This window comes from Meleagris gallopavo, chromosome 5 (genome assembly GCF_905368555.1).
Source record: "Meleagris gallopavo chromosome 5, MGAL_WU_HG_1.1, whole genome shotgun sequence".
In the NCBI taxonomy this organism is placed as follows: domain Eukaryota; kingdom Metazoa; phylum Chordata; class Aves; order Galliformes; family Phasianidae; genus Meleagris; species Meleagris gallopavo.
The window spans coordinates 7,022,194-7,044,642 of NC_139408.1; the positions used below are offsets into that span (position 1 = coordinate 7,022,194).

At 40.7% G+C, this 22,449-nt stretch overlaps 1 protein-coding gene across 4 annotated transcripts in view; it reads right to left on the minus strand.

The window, feature by feature from the left end:
* Positions 1–22,449, minus strand: part of BMAL1 (basic helix-loop-helix ARNT like 1) — a 47,873-nt gene that overhangs the window by 24,920 nt on the left and 504 nt on the right. The gene's annotated exons all lie outside the window — the stretch shown is intronic.

Here is a 22,449-nt window from a genome sequence, read left to right on the forward strand (position 1 = left end):
CACTGCATCTGCCTTTCCAACACATGATGCAAGCAGAACTTCCCAAGAACACAGATGAGCAAGTTCCTATGATACCTATAGAAGTTTTCAAGCCTAAAAACTAAGATTCCATCAATGCGGCCACTTTATAACCAATTCTATTGAATCCCATACATATACATAAATATGTTAAGAGTTAGAAGCTAACAGAAGCTCCACAAAATACTAGCATCGCTTTTTTTTTAGCTCTGCCAGAACAACAAATTCAGAATTAAATAACTGAACTCAGTGCTATTACAGTAGCAATGGTTGGGATCAAAGTGCTTAAATTTAAGGTCAGGCAAATCATGACTTGTATCACTAGCTTGTGAGCACAAGACTGCTGCTGTAGAAGCAGACTTTCCAGACTGCTTTTGAGGGCTCACCATGCATCTCATTGGACAGCCTCTCGGAGGCCTGTTCTCAAAAATGAAAAAGGAGTCAGGTCTTTGTGAATGTGTGGGCATATTGGTACAGGCAAGTTGAGAGGCCAGCTGGCACCAGGAAGACATTGACAAAATGCTAAAATAACACAAGTTTTAAGCAAATTATGAATTGCCATCGACTCCATAACCAGAACTTACAAGAAGGCTTTCACCCACACTAATACAACTACCTGTAGACCAAACTTTGCTTTCATTTTAAATTAGCCTTCTCCTTGTTGTCTACTTTGTCTCTCCTACTCAAGCAGTTCAACAACTACTAACTCAGTTATGTTACTGTGCTTTATGAGATTACTGAATATTAACATACAACCCTCCAGTAAAGCCACAGTCACTGATCATTTCTCTGCTCTTGTTTCAGATGTAGAAATGTTATCCTCAATCTCAGTCAGGTGCAGAAGGTAGCTACAGCTATATATATGTTGCCTGGCTAACGTGCATCCATGATTTGGTCTTGGAATCTAATCACAGAATCACAGAATTGTAGGGGTTGGAAGGGACCTCTAGAGATCATCGAGACCAACCCCCCTGCCAAAGCAGGTTCCCTACACCAGGTCGCACAGGTAGGCGTCCAGGCGAGACTTGAATATCTCCAGAGAAGGAGACTCCACAACCTCCCTGGGCAGCCTGTTCAGTGCTCCGTCACCCTCACCATGAAGAAGTTCTTACGCACATTCGCGCGAAACTTCCTATGCTGCAGCTTATGTCCATTTCCCCTCGTCCTGTCTCCACGTACCACTGAAAAGAGACTGGCCTCACCGCTATGGCCGCCACACTTCAGATATTTATAAACCTGGATCAGGTTCCCTCTCAGTCGTCTTTTCTCAAGGCTAAACAGACCCAGTTCACTTAGTCTTTCTTCATAAGGGAGATGCTCCAGGCCCTTCACCATCTTTGTGGCCCTCCGCTGGACTCTTTCCAAGAGATCCCTGTCTTTTTCTTAATGCAAACCCCTGAGCAGTGTATAATGCATCTACCAGAAACAAGTACACCCCAGAACTTCTGGCCCTAGCATCCACCTTTAAATTCCAAAAGCCACCTGTATACGTGAACACAGTTGTTGAAACAACTTTTTACTGTTTAATATAATCTCACTGACCACTTTGATGACCTAACAGTAGGGTGGGACATGCTGGAATTAAGAAAGAAAGCAGAAGAAAATACCTATTTTAAATATAAAACAGTTCTATTGAAGAATGCTTAAAAAACACAACACTGACACTGATGCACTTTAATGCAAAAAAATTGTTTTGTTCATATCAAAACAGAGGTTTCAAAGCAGTTAATTTGAGGCACATTAGCCAATTAAGCAGAGGAAAACTACATTCAAAAAAAATGAATTCTCCATTTCTTATTATTTCTTATTTCTCTGTCACGTCCTAAATGCTTGTCTCAGTTCTAGCAACCATAGCCCTACACATCAGCACTGTGGGAACTGAAAATCACGTCCATCTCTCGAGATGAGGATTAAAGTTAAAAAGAGTCAACACAAGGATCAGAGCAAAAGCCATCATGTCCCACTGTAACCAACAGGCAGCAACTCAGAGAAATAATCTGTGTCAGAGCTTTTTACAAACTTCTTGAAAAGGGAATATTTGAGTTTTTCAGCCTCGAAATGCTAGTTTTTCAATGGTTGAAAAAAAAAACAAAAAAAAAATCTCTATGAAAAGCAATACAATAATTATCCATAAACACAACAAAGCCCAAATCTTCCATTTATGAACTTTACCCCCTGAGAAAGTACTCCAAGAACCTACTTGAAAAAATGCCATGTAGGCCACTTCCTGATTACATTTTGTCATTGTGCCGCACAAGAACTTCTCTCCACAGCCCATTTCAGACCACTTCCTTGAGGATTTCCCTCCTGTGTGCAATCTCTTTTGTCTAACGCCTTGTAAAAAGAGGTAATGAGACAGTGAAATCAAACCTTACTGCTCATCCCTTTAAAAGAAGAAAAAAAAAAGTTAGCAGTCATATGACTAGCTTAATCATGCAGGAAAGCTGATCATGAGTACGTAAACACCTCTGAGCAAATCAAGGTCAGAACTAAAGTAGGTCAACCAAGTCTGCCAAGCACCCATCTGGGAGTCAAGACCTCTTTTACACAAGCGCCATGAGTTTCAATTACCCCTGGGCAAGACTCAGCTATCTATAGCACACAATGCACACTTATTTTAAGAGAAATGTAATTCTTAACTTTGTGAATCAGAAGTGTGTCATATCTTAAAGCATGATTTCACAGTGATAGAGGAAAAGTATGGTGTAGTTTCCTTCAGAGATAATTAAGAAGATGCTCACTACCAAAAACACGCAGCCACAGTAAGGAAATCTTTCTCCCCTTCACAGCAGTACTCCACCACATAAGGCAGCTGTCACAGTACAAACCAGGAAGAAGCACGACAGGATTTGTTCTCTCCACCCTGTATTTCTCTCAGCCATGCTGTAGATGTACATGTGCCCCAGATGTGCGCACCCCAACTAATGGTGGGAGATGTCTGCTCAGCAGCACAAGCACTGTAGTGTCCCCAAGCTGTTTCCAGAGGCATCACTCACACACGGGCACAACTGCCCCATGTGACAAGCGGTTCCTACAGCAGAATCTTCATTAGGAAACAGTCTGTATAGTTCAAAGGAAGATGTTTGAATTAAAGCAGTGATATTTTCCTTTTCCTTCAGTACGTAAGGAGCACCTGCCAGAACACCTCCTATTTGTCCAATAGGTTGATACTGTTTTGTTTCAGTGTCACATTCATGCTCCCTGAACTCCCTTAATAATATTTGCAGGAACACTCTGTACTCCCATATGGTAAAATGCACTGTGGCATCATCCCACATCTCACAGCAGAGCCGTGATCTTTGTGTTTTGCTTGCTGAGGCCATCCTTTTACTCACTCAACACCATGTTCCCCAGCCTCTAGCAGCCCACAAATCACATCTGAGTTTTGGAACTCTTCCCTATCCAAGCTGGTGTTTCTAGCCCATCCTTCAGGCACACACACAGCCTGGTGCACACCTCACGTTACCAGCTGCTGCAACACAGACCTGCACAAGGCGGGCTGCACAAGCAGCCCTAGCTCTGCAAAGGCAGAGGCACAGTTTTAGGGTGCTCAAGTGATTTACTGCCCTAACAGCTGCTCCCTGTCTTTCCTAAGAAAAAAGGTGCAGGCTGGAGAGGGCTATCCCATGAATTTAAACCAGCCACAAAGCTACAAGATGAATCATTTTGACCTAAGGAAAAAAAAATAAAGCCTTCAATACACAGAAGAAAAACTCCACGGGCACAAAGAACATCTTTCAGCTCTGGAAAGTTAATTAAAAGACATTTTCTCAACAGATCAACATGGTCTCTACATGCACTCCTGTACCAAAGCAGGTTTGTTCATCACTAGTGTCTCTGAGAAAAGCCAGAGTCATACCATGGCATCACCCGAGGAGTTTTCTAGGCTGTCATAGTGATATTGGAGCCACAGTACAACATCCTGAGTTTATCCTGCCCACAGAAGCACTGAGACTCTCAGTTCAGCGTCAGATCCCATCTCTCATTGTTTAAAAGGGGAAATAGTTTTTACTTTCAGCTATTTTGACAAAGGACTTCTCTGGTGCTCCAAAGACTAGAATAAGTGGTAACTAAAATAATTTACTCATGCGATGAGGAGTTCAGAACTGGATCCATAGCCCCAGAAGTATCTCATCAGTACTGAGCAAAGTGGAAGGGACAATCTCCTCAACCTGCTGGTAACACACTTCCTAATACAGACCAGAATGCTGGCAGCCTTCTCATTTGCAAGGACACACGGCTGCTAACTCAACAAAGTGTCCCCTAGGACCTCCACAATCTACAGATTTAAACAAGCAAACAAACACCTAGCTCATGTTTTTCTTTAAGTGAAACAGACAAATGCCTGTTTCAAGACTGATATAGACCACTTTCACAACAACAACAAAAAAGCAAAACCATACTCAACCTATGCTTCTTCCAGTCAAACCTGTTTAGAGTGAAACTGGACTGTCTGTGCTATGGCTGAAGTATTTCCCTCCTTAATAGGTTCCAGTAGTATGTCCTGTAGTGACATAGCAAAAAGGTTGTGTACATTCCTGCACAACAGCTGCTAGGGCTGGAGACTGTATTGTTCTCAGCAGTGGCATCCAGAGTAAGCAGCCCTCAGCCACAGGAGCTCTCAGGACCTCGTACATGGCCATCTGCCTCTCTACCAGTTCAGTGAATTCCAACTAGAAGAGTAGTACAGCAAAGCTTGCTAGTTTCCCATCATTATTGAAAGTCTGATCAAGTGTAAGTCTTTGGATGCCTTATTTCAACAGACCTTGATCACCAAAATCTCCAGTTTGATTTCAATGGATGTGGACACAGCTACAGAAAACAGTCATTCTAAAAATAGCTGCTTGCAGGAAAATGACTGAGCTTGAGATCAGAAGTGTTTGTATTTCTTTAAACCAAAACCAACATAAGACAATGTTTAGCACCCCAGAATTACTCCAGTGTAAGTTAAAGAACAAAATAGCTGTATTTTATACTTGAAAATTGGACCCACCGGTGTTAAATGCTGACAAAGTGAGTTCACAAAAACCTACGTTAAGATGTAGAGATTAATATTAATTTATTCTGTCCTTCAGAAGATTTTGTGCCTCTGTAGGAAGGAATGAAGTATTATAGTTTCAATATTACAGGGGAAAAAAAATCTAAAATTAACAGACAATAGAAGCTTTATATCCTTTGGACTGGATATCTGATTCTAGTCATTTACTCTTTTGATGACAAAATTCATGACTCTACTAGTAGTGACAGACCCCTGCATAGTTAAAGGATAAAAATCTACTCCCCAGTCACTGTGAAAGTTGTCAAACTGGGTTACTAAGCTTTGTACTCACTCCAGTGAGTGAAGACATACTGTTCCACAACCACTGGGTGCAATCCTTGTTTTTATCAACCCTAAGCCATCCAAGGGATGTTGGGGAGCTGAAAGACTGACAGAAACCCATTCTATCAGGTAGGAAAATTAATTATCCAAAATAAATACCATTTACATAACAACCTAATCAAAGCTACTGTTGATTTCTGTAGTAGTTTAGTGTGTTTTGACCAGAATCTTTTGGGGGCATAAAATGAAAATACACCAAATAATCTGCCAGCTGAGGAGGCAGAGGCTCTGTGAAGTCTCCTGAATAGTACACATTACTTCTGAACTGTCAACAAAATGTCTCACCTTGTGCTGCAGTGTGCAGTCAACTTCAAAGTAGAATTTTTTAAACAACCAGAAAGTCTTCCTTAGGAAGGCTGCACACAGCCTGGACTGACATTTCCAGTGCAGGAGAAGCATATAAGGCAAATAGGTAAGCTACTCAACTCAATTCTCATGTTTACACAAGCAGTGGGAATTTACAAATCAGTGCATCTTTAACACACAACTGAGAATGTCTGGTTTGGATAGTTCAAGAGATGCAGCTTTCTGTTTTAAGATTTCATCTCACTCCTACAAACAACTGGTTTGCTGAAGAGAAATGCTTTAGGCACAAGTTTCAAGGATGTCTTCGCTCTTTACCTACACAAACTGAATACACTGCATTTCAGGCAGTTAAATATATGCCTTTTAATTTAGAGCTTAAGAAGGTCACAACCGCTCATTTTAACTATTACAATGTCCTTGATATGCTCTGAGCAAGTTGAAGTTTTCCTTCCCGTGGCTATGCCAAGCTCTTGCATCCTCAGTTTGGCAACTATTCTGCCTGCAGTGCATCATCTCTAGTTGTCTCTGGTAGGGAAGCAAAATCCTTTAAAGCAAAGTTCTAAGAAATAGGTCTTCTGAAGGGTCTCCTGCAGAGCCTCTATAGGGGCAAAGCACCGTTACACCACTCTGTTAGCTGCCCCAGCTTCCAATCTCATAATAGAGTTGTGTGCTTTTGCCAGGTTCTCATTTTCTTCTTTCCTCTTCATACTGGAGAATTATTAGCATTAAAAATAGAAAACACATTTGAGTTCTTGAGTGACTACCTATGTAATATTTCTTCTTCTTGATTTTTAAAGTTCATGCATTCAGGGATGTCAGCCATTTTTCAGTTTAACAGGCTGAACTGCTACACACTTCTTTTAGTCTCTCAAGCACATTAAGGTGACAAACCCAGTTTCCTGCATTTTTTTTTGGTTTGGATTACCAAATACTGTTACACATACTGCTTACAACTAATTCTGTTTTTCACTCACATTATTATTACTACAAGCATAAATGCACCAGGCATGCACAAGACCTTTCCATCAGTGATCTACTGCCAAACAAATAGGAACTAATGGAAAAGAACAGGTCTCAACCAAACAGGTTGTATCTTCAGGCAATGAAGCACAGAAACAAAAGGGCCAAAATATCATTAAAAGGAGAGTAGACATGTATTATATTTATACCTTACACATTCATTTCCAGCTTTGTCACAGGCCCTTTGGTCCTTCTAAATTCCATCTCTGACTGGAAGAAACCTTCCCTGCTCTCAACATCCTGCCAGCCTGACAAAGAAAAGCTGACAGGCTGTCAGTTTCCCTTTGGTCCTAAAAAAGCCATGAGAAAAGCAAGATATTCTCAGCCTGCCTGAAACTAAGCTGAGGGTATTTCCCACTCAGCTGCACATCTCTGAAGTCTGTTTTCCCCCACTGGTTTATTAAAAGCTTTTTTTTAACTTAGCTTTATGCAAAAATCAGCTGTCAAACATATATATATATATGCCAGACCCATACGAACATCAATATTTCTTCCTTCTGATTTCCTCAGTACTATATTAGAGGCTCAGCTTCATTTTTGCTCTCCCACTGTTTTCAGGATAGGAAGTTATCAAGGCTTTCTGTGAAGTGCATGAGTATGTAGCTTCCAAAAGGAAAAAAACTGCAGAAAAACATACAACTCCATGTCCAGTATTATATTATATTATTATGTGTGGAAATAGAGAAATTTACAGCTTAGGATTATTCACAAAATCACAGAATCATAGGGGTTGGAAGGGACCTCCAGAGATCATCGAGTCCAACCCCCCTGCCAAAGCAGGTAATTCCAAATCCCATTTTTAAAAAAATAACTCCCGATGCACATGCTCACTCATGCAAATAGTCTCACCTTCTTCTATCTTGAGTCCCTTTGAATTAAGTGGAGCAACAAGAAACACTAACATAAATGATAAGCCTACCAGTTTCATTTTGAAATCACATAGTTCACAAGCAAAATCCGTAACCAAATAGTAAAAACTGAGACACCACAACAATTCAGCACTTGCATGTGTTCTGGAAAACGTGCAAAGACACAACCATAAAAAAAAATACATATACTATTTCCAGCCTTGCTCCATGCTTCAAAAATAATCGTCTCCCATGGGAAAAAAATCCCATTCTTTAAGTACATGATCTGCTGCTAACGCTGAGAATGGCAGCATTTCAAAATTATGATAGCTCATACTGTGGCATTATCCAACACTCCACTCTTCAGAGAGATTCACAAAAAGCAGTTTTGAAGCGCAGTGACAGCGAGCACTGAGAAGTAGGGCAAGTTCCCAGCACCTCCTAAGGGCCAGCACTAACACTGGTACAGTGCATCCAAAGTAGAATGGCTGTACTGAAAGCTGCCTGTTCAGCTGCCCAACAAGAGCACTGCTGCCACAGCACAGGGCAAGCACGACTGCAGGGCAGCTTCTTCTCATCTTCCATTGGATTCAAGTGGCTGAGAAGCCAAAATGACAATTAAAAGTCCTTTAACGGGACATTAGAAGTAAAGCTAGATGTGTCATCGCACCACATACTGGATGGATAAGTGACACAATCTAGACTGCCTTCTTCCAGCACCACCACCTTTTTGTGTTTCCCTCTCTCTTGCTTGGATAAATTGGAATTCCTTTGCAATGGGACACAACACTGAGGTGAAGCCCAGGTACCCTACAGTATGCATCTCACTCAAGCCAGCAACCAGGAAAGTTCAGCTTCTCAAGCTTCAAATACCACAGCACTCAAAGCATGACTCAGATGAGCAAATCAAGCAGAATATTTCTTGTCTTCTATGATGATGCCCAGAGTGGTGATTACTTTGTTAAAAGCTATATGGGTTGGAAAAAATTGTTACCTGTCTAGCCCAGGATAAGCATGAGAAAACAAAAACTTCACAGCAGTCTTATAGAACAGCTGACCTAACATCTTACTGCTATATAAGGGGTGGATCACTCCTTCTTTCTCTTCCTTGTCACTCTTCCCCCACATTTCCCTTTAGTCCCCTGATACAGCCTTTGCACAGTCCCCAGACCCTTTCTGCACAACATGCCGAATCTCAGAGCTCATCAGGCTGAAAAACAGCTTGGCAGTAAGCATAGATTTCTGTAAGTTTAGCAAGCTGCACCATCTTACTGAAACATTGGGTGATACCCTGAACTCTTGCAAAGCCTGGGGTGAGATATGCCAGGAGATAGGAAAGGTAGAACTGTCAATTTCAACAGCAGTGATTTGTTAAAATACCCATGCTATATGCTTTAATCCTTCTTGCAGTTTACTCACAGCAGGATTTGTTTTCATATGTAAATCCCTGTATAGTTGGAACAAAGCAAGGTTGCCCAAACCTTCTACTAATCCACACCTGCACTGAGACTTCAGGAGCTTTTCCCTTTGTGAATGACAAGTTACGAATATACAGACATGCTAGAAGAGGCTTCCTAGCCACTCTGTGTTCATTGCTTTAGTGAGAGTACAGATTTTTTTTTCCGGAGGAAGGCATAAAGGCAATAGGAAAGCCCTTGGCAGAAATTGCTGACAGACCACATTCCTTTTCTGTGCGTCTGTACATTAATGCTGATGTTGGAAGAAGCAACATTCAGTTGCCAAAGATACATCTAAGACTTGTATTTTTCCAGGCAGGGTTTAAACCTGCAATTTCTATTTTAAAGTAATGATCAAGTTTGAATGTGTACTTTTGCATTACAACCAGAACTGAAAAAGCATTTTTAAATGGCTGTTGTATGTAGAACAGTCTCACACTACCAAATCAAGGCAGCCCTTCATAAAGGCAGGGTAATGATCAGGGAACATCAGGAATTCACTGATTAGGGTCCCTACACTACACAGATATCATGCACATTAAAAAACAAAAATAATCCTGCCAACAGCAAAAATGGGTAGAGGAGAAAGAACGTTTGTTTAGGAAAAAAACAAAAAAACAAAAACAAAAGTCACTGTCATTTTCTTGTTTGTTTTTCAGTTGCTGTTGTTCACACCTATGAACCTACCCCAAGGAGCAGCAGCTCCTTCCCCTGAGACAAAGAAGGGATAACACACAGAGAAAGCAGACACACAACTAACAGCTGCAAGCAGAAGTTTCTCCAACTCACTGCTGTATTCCAGAATAAAATACTCCACAGTGTCCCACAGCCCAATCCCGCAGGACCTAGAAAGGCACACGAGGCAGTCCAAATTCCTTCACAGAAAGTTTAAGTAGGTTTAGATGATGTTACTTCTGTAGGAAGGCTAGTGCCAAATATTAATAGTGCAGTCCCTTAGTTACCACTTACAAATGCTCATAATTATTTACAGCTCCTGAACAGTACGGAGGATGACCTGGATACCATCCAGTAAACCTACAGCAATTAAATCTATTAGAAAATGGAAAACTTTCCAGTTTCACTCAGTTAAAAAAATAGATAGGCACTGGTTTCTATATAGGGAACAATCAAATAAGCTAGTGCTTCAGCTTAGAAAACTGACAAGACCAAGATCTACAAAACCATAACTGATGTCACAGGAACAGACAAAACTTGGTTGACAGCCCAAAAACAATGCTGGTCTTCACACATGGGGTGGTAGGCCATGGGAACTCCTCACCAAATAATATGAAGGCTAGAAGTTCATGTGGTTTCCCACAAGGGTTAAGGCTAGCACATGGAAAACGTAAAGCATACAAAGTTCACAAAAAGCTTTCCTAGGTCAGGCTGAAGTCAGCTAACACAATAGTTATCAGCATAATATCAATGAATATCAGATAGAAAGGACCCACGTAGAAGTCATTAGGCACGAACTGCCCAAACCAATCACTCAGGATGGCCATTCCATTCTTAATTAAGCTAAGCCCTCAGTTACTACACAGTTCTTCATTGAACTCTTGCCAGCATTATTAAATTTCAAATCATTGACTACAGCTCATGATCCTCTTATAAGGAGCCAAAGGGGCCAGTGAAATAAGGAAACCTATTAATAACGGGTGCAGAAAACGAACAGAAGTGCTTAGAATAGAAAAGAATGCCATCCTTCAGAAGATCACCTACTGCTCACTGGACACAAGCATTTCTGCCTTTTTTCTGAGGTCTACTTTTCTGCAATGTTCACTTCAGCATATGATCTAGAGTCTTGTGTTTTAGTTTGCCCACACTTTACTTGAGAAATACATACCTTTATTGTATGTGTTTTTGCCTCAATCACCATCTGGCGCTCCACTGGAATGTTTTTAAGGATATCTGCTAGAGCTCCTTCAGCTATCTGTGAAGGGTTCTGTTTATTTTTACTTTTACCCTTTCAACTATAAGTTGCCTTGTAAAAAGTTTACAAGAGCTCTTATAGATGTTCTTCTCTGCTACAAGTCTTTCTTGGCCTCCCTCTCATTTACAGCCTGGTTAAAGCTGTGTCTTCCTCAGCTCCCTTCTGCTTACAAACATAGCAGCTTAGAGAAAAGTACGTATCTTAACATTCCCCATCAATTTGCTCAGATTTGTTTCCTTTCATGATCATGTATTCTAGTCTCCTCTGCATTGGACACAAACAACCTCATTTGCTATTTTTAAAACAAACATATATGTTGTAATTAGGGCCAAAGTTCATTTTAGAAAGATATCCCTGATTAACTGATTGCTTACAAGAATCTATTACCCTCCTCCCATCTTAGCTGTTTCAAAGCTCAGTTCCTCTTCTTCACAACTTCCAGCTTTTCTAGTCTGTATTTGAGTAGGTCACCTACTAGCTACTGACACTCATTCCATTCTGTCCTTCCAGGTAATTCTACCAGGTCATCAACCAAGTGACAAATTCCAGGGATTGCATTTTCTTCCTTTAACTAAACTCAATTGTGTTTCTTTAATCTCCCATTGTAAGGCTGTATTTGCAAAACACAGTTCATCCCTTGAGCATTTTTCAGTTTTCTATAAACACTTCCTGAAGTATAGGAGAGTATTAAAGTTAGGACAAATTTAATATCACACTTAAAGAGATTAAGTCACCTTAATTTGTCCACTTCCCTGTAACACTTCACTGGGAACAGTCTATCAATAAAATTTCCTCAGTCATTTCAACAAGACAAGCTTTCTGAGACAGACTACATATTCTAAGTGCAATATACAAACATAAAACTGCTTGGCAACTAGATAGAAATGGTGTATGTATTTCTTAGGCAAGATCTTATCAAACAACATAGGCTATTGGGTGTGATAATTAAACAGACCAACCTGCTCCACTTGGCTCTCTCACAGGAAGAGCATTTTCCACCAGCATATGATTACTAAGGATCCTGAACAGAGTAACATTAAGGATGACCCCAGGTAGAAACTGCCAGAAACAATGCTGCTGACCTTAGATCAGAGAGTGAACCAGTTAACAAGTTTATTTAATATGTGACTATATGGACGTTCAGCAGTGCAGCACAGAGCTCTCTCTGAGGGATTCATGCAACACAACTCTTACATTTTTTATTAGAAGTTGCAAATCTAAGCATTCCAACCTTTGTTACTGAAAGTGTGACTGCAACAGATGTTAACTCCCTAGCTTCACCTTTCAGCTGTGTGCTTTCACCTAACCCCAAAAGAGATTTAGACTAAACCTCTCAAAAAAAACCCAAGATAATCTATAATTTTGAATACATCACAGTAAGACAATTCAGGGAGTCAAACAAGTACCAGCATTGTACACAGGAGAAGAAGAGATGATGAGCTAACCAGCAAAGGTATACAATGCTTGCTACAGCAAACCAATATCTGAATATGAGAATACAAGGCTTAATTTCTAGACGGACGTTCAGTAAGAACAGGCCTACAAAGCCCGCAGTGTAATAGAGATATGAAGGAGAATCTTAAAAACGGTACTTATTTTGTTTATGAAATGCTGCTTTGAGTGAGTTTACTCTTTTTATAGAAGACTCTTTTTATCCTGCTATTAAAACAAATCCTACTATGTAGGAGAAGAGTCCTGAAAGAGTCTGTATAAACACTATACAGTATTGGTTTAAGAAATACTGGTCTGTATTAGGATGATATGTAAAAACTTTAAAATATAATTCTACTGAGATATCTGATGTTTACATACTGAGAAATAGAAATATGAAAACTACAAAGGCAAGCAAAGAGCAATAGAGGCAGCCAGCAGGAACTAATTGGCCACACATTTTAAGAATGGAAGACAGTGATGAGATCAGACGTGAAATGATTCTGATGAGTGCATTTTTGGAAAGATGTGTGGAAAATACAGGATGATTTAAGAGAAACTTGCATGCCAAAAAAAAGGCTCAGCTAAATTAGATCACTGGGAGGAGTTAAAGAGGATATGCTACGTTTTATCTGAAGGCAGAGAACTATGGTGCTTCACTACAGCATGCAATTACACTTGCTAGAAATGAAAAATAAAGTTAAATGTATTTATCTGTAATGTTTCTTTTTTAAGTAGAAGCCCGCTTGTCCATTTAGGTTCCTCCCTGAAAGATCTTCATCTGCTTCCTGGATATCTCTGAAACTCACTTGCCAGCTGCTTCTACAGGCATACTTGAAAACTTGCACCAATATTATGCCCTGACTTGGATGCCAACACACCATCATTCCAATACATCTTCACAAAGAATTCACCAACAAAAGCAAAGTGCTCACAGAACTGAGAGAAAAGAGACAGAACAACCACACATAGGCATCTTCCAGAGAAGAAAATACATATATGTATGTTTAAATAAAATCAGAGACCAGTTAAGAGAACAGTCACCACGCTTCTTGAAGTCACCAAACAGAAGTTAGCAGAAAAACAGAAGAATGGTTTTCACTCACAAATAACAGAAATCAGTACTTGACAACGTTTGCCAGGGAACACCATCAATCCAGTATGTTTAGGGCTAGAGAGAATTAGCAAGCCACAGAAATATCCTAAAAGAGGAAGACAAGTCAGATGACAATATTTGTTTTAAAAAAATTAAAAGTATGCATCTGAAAGCCATGCCAAAGCAAGTCGATTAAACAAGTTTTTCAGCACACCAGAAATGAATTCATGGAGGCTCAAGTACTCTTGCCTGAGAGAATCCTGCTCCAAAAGGCACATTTATTTTGCCTGAAAAGCAGCTAGTACTCTCCTAGATTAACATAAGTGTTTAAGGGAACCTCAAAAGTCTTGAAAGGGTAGATAATGATCAGTTCACCCAGAGACAGAAGGTCTTCAGTATTCTACAATGTTAATTAGGACTCTAATCAGTTGGCATTTTTTCCTTCCTTTATTGTTGAATGGAGGATTTTTTTGGTCCAGCTTCTTTCTGAGATGCTCACTACTTGGTGTTTACTAGTGCTCATATGCCTGAGGAATGAAAAAAAAAAAAAATTTAAAGTAGCGGGCACATATTCTCTCATTGCGTGCTGACGTGACGTAAAGCTTTTTGTAGTTTCCATTTACATTCAAAATTAAATTCAAAAATGGTAGTAAATCCTTTTTTTAAAAGTGTACATCACAGCCCTACAGAAAACAGGTTTTCAAGTTACAATTCTTTTGCAGGGCTATTTCATAATTTCATTAAGAGTATTTATTTAAATGGAAGCCTGAGGAAATTTTAGAGAGCGTGGCTTCCAGAAAGTATAGAATATAGAGATGAAGTGATAGCAAGACGAGATCTGTGCCAAGTTGGAGAATCACTCTTGAACAGCCACCCCAGAAATTTTTTATCAAAGCAGACAGCTCCCCATCCCCAAAGGGCACAGAGGTGTGTGCAATTAGGGTGCTGAAGTCCAAACCATGCATCATCTTGGACGAAAAGAAAATCATCTTCATTTTAGTCCCATTCCTATATTGCATTTCCTCCAGATTGCCTGGCAAGCCTAACTAGAGACATTGCTGGGTCTCTGTCATTTTTAAATAAATTACCAGTTTGACAACAACTTGAACATGCAAGTATTCAACACCGGTAGAATCATGCAATTGTGGTGAATGAGCTCCTGAGAGATTTGTGTATCTTAAACATTTCTATATTTGTTCATCTGAAAACCTAAAAGAATGAGAGCCAGTTAAAGGAAAGGCAAAACAGTCAGAGGTTGAGCTGAATTATTATTTATCATTATAAAAATATTTTTTAGTGGTAGAGCAGTGCAAAGATCCACCACCTAGCTCCAGAGATAAAAGTAAAAACTTGTTCATTTTTCTGGTTCCTAGTTATCAGTATCAAAATCAGACTTCTAATTTTTTGGTAACATATTCCACTTCAAGTAGGAGATGAACCAACATGGCTTAATGCAAAAAATATTCTGCCACAGCTGCTCTTCTTTTACACCAAGGTTGTAGTGTAACATACTTAAAACAACGCTCCTCATAGTCGGTACTCATCCCAACTGACCTTCAGGCCTACTCACTTAGAGAACTGCGCCATCTCCTAGCCTACAAAGGCACAAATGGTTCTGAAGCCACAATGTGTACAGTATCAATGAACTGAGTAATCTCAGATCAGCCTTTGGGTGGGCTGAGGAGCTATCTTCGAGCCAAATCAGATTCCCCCAGTCAGTATACTTGCTCAAACACGTGCCAGCACAGAGCAGAGGGACAAAATGCAAGTATGGAGATAGAATCATAGAATCATTAAGGCTGGAGAAGATCATCTAGTCCAAGTGCCAACTCATCACCACCAAATCCACTAAACCACATCCCTCAGTGCCACATCTACAGGTTCCTTGAACATCTCTGGAGATGGTGATTCCACCACTTCCCTGGGCAGTCTGGTCCAATGCATTAAAACTTAGCCAGGGGAGGAGATGGATTGCCTTTGTCAATAGCAATCCAGTTCAAACGATCATGAAAGTAACAGTACAAGTACATCCAGCTGTCTATGGATGTGGCAATGGATTCATGTCCTGTAGGGTCCTACAGAGCTAAATGCTGGACACCAAAAGCTGAGAATCTTTCTCTGACCATAGGTTTTCACTTTTGTACTGTGCAAGTACCTGGACACAATCCTGTTAATCACAGAATCACAGAGTATCCCACGTTGGAAGGGGCCCAATAAGGATCATCAAGTTCAACTGCACTGAACAGTGGCATCTCTCACACAGGTCCATGAAAAATTTCGAACATACATACACTGGTAGTTAGTTTCCTTGATTTCTGGATTGGGGCCATATGAGTATAATATAAAAATGTTCTTAAGTTTGTTGAGAACAGTGTTGCTAATGGCTTTATTTTTTTTTTAACTCACTGAATTAATTTCATTTATAACAAGCCAATTTCAAACCTAAATACAAGGATTACATGGCACAGCTTGGGAACACAATACATTGGAATAGGCAACAGAGGAATAGATAAGTTTGCTGATGATACAAAGCTGGGAGGAGTGGCTGACACACTGGAGAGCTGGGCAGGAAGGAACCTGATCAAGTTCTACTAGAGCAAGTGTAGTGTCCTGCACGTGGGGAGGAATAACTGTATGCATCACTACAGATTAGGGGCTGACCTGCCAGAGAGGAGCTCTGCAGAGAAGGACCCAGGTGTTCCTGTGGACAACAGGTTAGCCACAAATCAACAGTGTACCTTTGTGGCCAAGAAGACCAATGGATCTTCAGGTGCATTACAAAGAGCATGTCCAGCAGGTCAAGGGGGGTGATCCTCCTCCTCTATTCTGCTCTAGTGAGGCCACATTTAGAATATTATGTCCAATTCTCGGCTCCCCAGTTCAAAAAAAAGACAGGGATCTCATAGGAGAATTCCTACATAGGGTGACAAAGATGAGGATTTCCTGTGTGAGGAAAGACAGAGTAACCTGGGTCTGTCCAGCCTGGGGAAAAGATGACTGAGAGGAGATCTGATAAATGTTTATAAATATCTAAAGAAAGTTGGGAGGCAAATGGATGAAGCCAGGCTCTTCTCGATGATGGGTAGCAATAGGACAAGGAGTAATGGCCTAAAACTTGTACACAGGAAGTTCCATACAAACATGCAGAAGAACTTCTTTACTGCAAGGGTGCCAGAGCACCGGAATAGGCTGCCCAGAGAGATGGTAGAGTCTCCTTGTACGGAGATATTCAAGACCTGTCTGTATGCTAACCTGTGCAACCTGTTGTAGGGTACCTGCTTTAGTAGGTCTCTTGAAGTCCCTTCCAACTCCTACAATTCTGTGATTCTGTTATTCCTGTTTCCAAGTAAACAATTCTAAAACCACAAACAGAAAAACCTGACACTGGCCAAACAAGGTCACAAAATGCATTCTAACCCAAACCTCAAAGGTTAACATCTGTTGGTTGGTTTTTGTGTTTGTTTTTTGGGGTTTTTTTTTGTAATATATTCTTATTGTAGATTTCATCTCTGAGAGATGACTAGGCCATTCAAGACTATGGGCAAAACAAACAGTACTTTAACAGGTGGAGTGGGAATGCTGAGTCACAGCTTGAAGCAGTGATGGAGCAGCTGGTGGGAAGACAGGGCCAACCCAGGGAAGCTCAGCTACATACAGTGCACTTCAGTGACTGGAAGGGATGGAGTCAGGATCCACTCCTTCCCAGACCTCATTTAAGGGTTGGCAGTGGAGGCAAGGAGAGATTGCTGGTGATTCCTGTGTACCTGAAGCCTTCTGAAGGTAAGCAACATTTTCCTTTATTTCTGAGCCCACAGCTGTTGAATTTGAGCAAATTCTCACTTACCACAGCGTAGGGCCTTGCTACTCTGCTGTCATTGCTGCACCTTCTATCACATTACAAAAGGTTATATTACAACTAATATAACAAGAGTCAAACTGCAACTTAAAGCCCCGATCTCAGAAGGATTTAAAATATAGTTATCAAAAGCTCTTGAATGAACGGCAAAACTATTCTGCTACACTCTCAGCACAACTACAGTACACAGATGCAACATGAAGAATACAAGATTATTACTTTTTAATACATATTTTTGTTTCAAATTACAAGGGAAGTCCTGAATTTCTTAAGGGTCTGTGAAAAATCCATACGACACTAAAAAATTTATTCATAACAGAACAGAAACAAAATAGATCATCAAGGAAACAAAACAAAAGTTCTGAAGACAGAAACAAAATTATAAGAAAAAAAAATTAAAAGCAAATTATATTAGTTTTATTTTCTCTTGCCTTTTTCATGTATATCTACACTCTGTCCATTACTATTCTGCAATACAGCACTATTTGGCAGATTCTACCAAGCTCCTTCAGATCTTAGTTTTGTATAAGAAAAAGTTGAAAAAGCAAAGCCACCTCTGTAGAAATTTTCCAAGATAGAGAATACTTCAAACCAAGAATAATATTGAATTGAGTCTTCTGATAGTTTTATTTCATTCTCCCCCAAAACTTAAGTGAGTAAGACTAACTTCAGGGTTTTCAGGATAGTCTTTTATCAGGACCACATGTAGTCCTTAAAATACGTGGATTCCACTGATATGTTGTCAACTGAGATAAGAAGACAAACTGATCCATCTCCATAAGCATATGTTACTTGCTATAAAATGCCTTCCTAATAAAGTGCTTTGAGAGACATGATGCCAATACACGCTGCTTAAGAACAGCCAAACATATCCTCCCTACTACTACAGCAACTGCTCACTGGGAGATACATTTCTGTCACAGCCACACCAAGTAAGAGCCACTGAGGATTTAGTGGTATGTTTGCTCTTCCCAAGGTGCTGCTAAATTGCCTTGTATCTGTGAAAAATGTAAGCCTACTAACATTTGTAAGGAAAATACTGTCAAAACAAACATAAGAACTACAACCATCTTCCTCAAACGCCGACATTCATATGGACGGGTTTCTTTTTAAGTGAGTAGAGAATGTAAGCATCTCACACCACAAGAAATGTGGCATGTTGTTTCACCATTCCAAATCCTGCCAGTGATATTTCTTGCTCTATAAGTAGCCCACTGGCACCATTCCTACAGAAGGCCAATCTACAAAGCCACAGCATGGCATCAGCTCAGGGTCACAAGCTGTTCTGACACCAGCAGCGGACCTAGAAGAGTGTCTGACATCAGAGACATTGAATAACAGCTTCTCAAATGGCAGGAGACTGAAAAGGTTACAAATTCTGTATGCATTGGCTAAGAAATACCTTTCTGCACTGCAGAACTGAACATGGAGAAAGGTAAATTCTTTCAGGCGTGCAAGGGCTAAGACACAGTTCTTCGCTGTACCAAGTACAGAAAGCACTGTCAGTCAGTTCTTGAATTAAACTACACAAGTACAACAAGAATTTTATTAACAGCTAAAATAAGTTCAAAATAGTATTGAATGCAACAGAAAACACTGATCTTCTCTGGGACGCCAGGCTATTTTTCAGATAATGAATATTCCAGACTACCAAAGCCAGAAGGTGCTGTTTTGATCTGCATTCTTCTGCGGAACAGATTAAAAAAAGAAATTACATTTCTCAACATCTGGTGAAAGATCAGGTTTCCAAGGAGATGAAATCTGGGCCTTGGCTAAGTAGCCTTACTGCATTTTTCCAATTAAGTGAGGTTAAAAAACAAAAAACAAACAAACAAAACAAACAAACAAACAAAAAACACAGGTGCAAGATGGAGTTCATGCAAGTGAGCTATCCACCTCGTTCAGCATGAAGTTCTACCAAATATATACCACAGGCATATTTTACAATATGCTGATAAAAACTATTAGATATTCAAAACAGATTGCTTCTTCCATGCCACCAAAGATAATAAGACTTGACACAAAACTCATATTGGCTTTCTAAATAACTCAACACACTAACTATTCCAAGGAAAAATAATTTCAAGTCATTAGATGCATCATTCTGTGCTCTGTTTCAGTCTGGTGTGTTACACATATTAACCACAGGAACATGCAGAATTTACACACAGACTTCTCAGTTCTTTTTGCTGCTGCTTAAACTGTGCAAGATACCATCTTGCATTTTGTTCAGCTATACCTGGAGCATATTTGTGAATGTAATGCAAGACAACCAGAGCATACCTCTGCTCTGTGTTTTCAGCCCACTACCTAAACCTACAGCATCCCTTACAAACACTAAAAAACCCACACCAAAAGCTTCTCCAATGCTTTTAAAGAAGCTGCAACAACTACTTATCTACTTCCTTAAGCACCTCCAAAACACAGACCCTAACTTCCACAGAATGATCAGATATTTCAGAAACTAACTGTAAAGGTCAATGCTCAGTCCACAGAGTTCAGTATTGCATTCATCTAAATTATTTTAGTCTCAAGTTTTCTAAGAATAATAACAAGGTGAAAGTTTCAAACTGCATGTAAGGTTGTTAAGTACAGAACTTGTGTTCTGTAATCTGACTGAAAACAAGGAAGGTACATAAGCTTAAAAATATGTTTTTATTGTGATCCTTTATCATTAGCGTACACCTTTACATGTTTTCTGAAGAAAATTGTCCTCAGCTTTTCAGAGAACACTACACTTGCTTACATTGAAATATATAATAAAAGCTTTTCACTTTTTTTCTGCTCTTTCAGAATGGCAAAACTGATGATAACTGATAATAAAGGTTAAAAGTCAAAAGCATACAAGTTCTGTAACCAAAGAAAGCCTCTGAGGGATCCACCAAACTCAGTGTTTTGGCCTGGCAACTCTATTCCTTCCAGTTTTCCTGCATCTCCTGTCAAACCATGAGCACACAGACAACCAGCTCTGTGCTGGAAAGAAAATACTGAAGTCAAGAGTGAAACAGTGCTTACGTATTACCTAAAATAATTAGCCTACATGTCTCCATGCCTTCCCAGTTTGCTTGATTGCAATTTGCTTTTAGAAATGGTTTTACTCATTTGCAGTGCACAGGCTGCAGCTATCTTATTAGGTCTCATCTTTGTCATCACAGCCTTGGATAGTGTTAAGGAACTGCATGTAACAAAGCTCTGCCAAGTAAACCCAATGAATGTTCATTTGTTCCCTTTTCCGGTCTCCCAAAAAAATCCTTGAGAGCGGGTATTTGGTGGAAAAAGAAGCCTTAAATAAGCTGGCCCTACAAACATCATCATCCTAATATCTCTCTAGCAAATGGTCTCCAAGCACAGCATGTTTCTTGGTGGCCGGTACTGGCAGTGCTCTGGCAGCAGGCCCTCCTTAGCCTTCTCTTTGTGAAAGCCCAGCAGCAGGTAAGAGATTTACTGACACTCCTGTACCATACAGCATTCCCTGCAGGAACACAAGGCATTTTTTAAGTTTCTCCGGTACCTGCAGAGGCAGCACCCCAACGTATCCCTTATACAGATGCAGAGTCCTCTGCATCCACCACAGTTACAATGAGGATAGACTATGGACATGTGCAATATGAAAGAGAACAGAATAATAACAGCACAGAATGGCTTGGTCTAGAATGAACCTCGAGGATCAAGTTCCAACCCCCTTGCCACAGGCAAGGCTGACAACCACTAGATCAAGCATGAGATCAGTCTGCTCAGGGCCCTGTCCAACCTGAACACCTCCAGGGACAGAGCATCCACATTCATTTTGGGAAGCCTGTTCCAGCACCTCAGCCTCCTCTCAGTAAAAAACTTCCCTTGATATCTTATGTAAATCTTCCCTTCTTTAGTTTAAAGCCATTCTCTCTTGGCTGATCACTATCTACCTGTGTTAAAAGTTGTTTTCCCTCCTGTTAATAAGCTCCCTTTAGATATTGGAAGGCCAGAGCGAGGTCTTCCCGCAGCCTTCTCTTCTCCGGACTGACCAAATCCAGCTCCTTCAGCCTTTGTAGGAGAGGTGCTCCAGCCCTTTGACCATCCTGGCAGCCCTCTTCTGGACCCTCTCTAAAAGCTCCACATCTTTCCTGCGTTGAGGGCCTCAGATTGGATGCAATGCTCCATGAAACAGCACTGGATTCTACTGTTATTTCACAGTCCATTTCCACATGGGAGACATAGAATCACAAGTGGCCATGAGAAGCACCAGCCCACAAAGCCCAGAAGTAATAAAGGTTTTCCCCTAATAGGTGAATATGGTTTAAAATATCCAGCTGAAAGCCCTCCAGCTTCTGCCAATTGAAAGAGTCATTTGCATATTCCTAGAACACAGCAAGCACACATTCTTTGGGGGCAGAGTTTAACTTCAGCTGTCCACAGGACACTGAGCACAGAACCAGCACCAGCCAATGGAAACCAACCAGCCTTCCTTCCTCCCCTGCAAACAGCTACAGCCTGGGCACTACCAGCTGCTCCCATCTAGAATTCTTCCTGGTAAAAGAGAATCAAACAGGTATGGATGGGCGCTTGATTGAGCCTACTGGAAAGAAACTGTAATGAAATTTCAATTTGAATGCCTGCAGACCAAGGTTTGGAAAATAAAATTCTACTTAGAGCCTTTTACAAAGATTTGATTCAGAAATCATTTAAAAACGTGAGCAGTGTCAGCAGTTGACCCTTTTCACCGAAGAGACCAAGCAAATATTTAGAAGTCACGAAGGGCATCTTCGCCTCAGAAGCGCACAAGCACACCCACTTGTTTCCTCACCGTTATTTCGGAGCGTCAAGCCCTTTCCAGAACTGTCACCATCGAAGCACTGGAGTAACAGAAACCTCAACCGCTCAGAAGGCAGACCGATTCCATAGATACACATACAACCGCGATCTCGGGAAGACGTTCCCGGCATCCGCGGTCCGAGCGGAGTGCGGCAGTTTGGCGGACAGCGCAGAGCCGTCCCGCAGCTGCCCCGAGCCCCCGCGGTGCGACCGGCCTCTCCCGAGTACACAGAGCCCGCGGGTACTGCCATCGCTCGGGGCTTCAGCTGCGCCCTCCTGGGGCCCGGCTTTGCCGCAGGGCGCGGGGTTTGCCGCG